General features: G+C 26.5%; 1 protein-coding gene across 1 annotated transcript in view; it reads right to left on the bottom strand.

The window, feature by feature from the left end:
* Positions 1 to 1,305, bottom strand: part of LOC108684938 (essential MCU regulator, mitochondrial) — a 2,825-nt gene that overhangs the window by 265 nt on the left and 1,255 nt on the right. The window lies entirely within an intron of this gene.

Raw genomic sequence — 1,305 nt, forward strand, 5'->3', positions numbered from 1 at the left:
ATATGCGTTTCACCGATCGAGGTTATTCTCAATGTAGAAAAATTAAAAAATAAAAATAATAATGTTACAATAATTGTCGGATTCGCATATTAAATAACAATGATCTATACATTATATAGTAAGATTAAAAAATGTAGATACATATCGAATATGTTCCCTCCTATGTTCCCTCTTTGTTAAGGCGTGAGCTAAGTGATAAATTACTACTTCGACTGCTAGGTAGGATATGACATACTCGAATTTGTTTGACAGATTTTTTTGTACTAATTTTAAGTAATAATCTATCTAAGTACTATCTAAAAGTTCAGACAATGGATCTCCCACTAAATAAAAACTACAAATAAAATATTCAGAATTATATAAGAAAATTATATTTATTAAAATTTTAATCAAGTTAGTAACAATTTTAAATGTTAAAAAGATCAATATGTCTAGAAACATCTGTATCGATTTAAAATTAAAATAAGAAATAAAAAAATAATCTTCTTTCTTTTCAACAAATAAACTAAAAAAAGAAATAAATAATAAAATCTTAGCAGCTAATCTTCACAAAATTCTACGTTTGTAATGCAGTCTTTGCACTGAAATATGGCATGTTCCATGCACAATGATTTGTAGTGTACAGAAATATTTAGTTTTCTATCTTCTTCTTATTTCTTCCTGCACTTTTATCCTCAGCTGTATCAACGCAAACGATGCAAAGTAAGTAAAAATCATAAGTTAAAATCGGTCGGGCACCGACCGGATATACTCGATCTAGCTCATGGCGGGTTAAGAATCTGTGTGGTCCATTGAAATATTCAATATAAAACGATGAAAACTATCAATATGATTGGAACACTAATGGTTTTCACTTTTCTTCTTACAATAAGTAATTAATAACTATATATATATATGTACTTTCTTTGGTCACACTTATGAGTCAAAAATTAAGAGAAATGCAGTGGATATTATAATATTATAAGTCATAGTGTGGTGCAAGAACAGAGAGACGTACAATATCAGACAACGTTTTCTGAGATTACATTTTTTAATTTTATTATATAATGTACGGAACATTGTTATTTTAATATGTGAATCCGACAATTATTGTAACATTATTTTAATTTTTTAATTTTTCTAACATTAAGAATGACCCGATCGGCGTCGAAATGTATGTATTTCTTATATGTTTGGTTTTGAGTATTAAATGTTTGAGTATTAATGTTAACTAGCTCATAATCCTCCTTAATTTTTATATTTGATTTATTCGAATTGAACCATTCCATCAATTTATATTAATATATATATATATAAAACATTAAT

This window comes from Atta colombica, unplaced genomic scaffold (assembly GCF_001594045.1).
Source record: "Atta colombica isolate Treedump-2 unplaced genomic scaffold, Acol1.0 scaffold141, whole genome shotgun sequence".
NCBI classification, from domain to species: domain Eukaryota; kingdom Metazoa; phylum Arthropoda; class Insecta; order Hymenoptera; family Formicidae; genus Atta; species Atta colombica.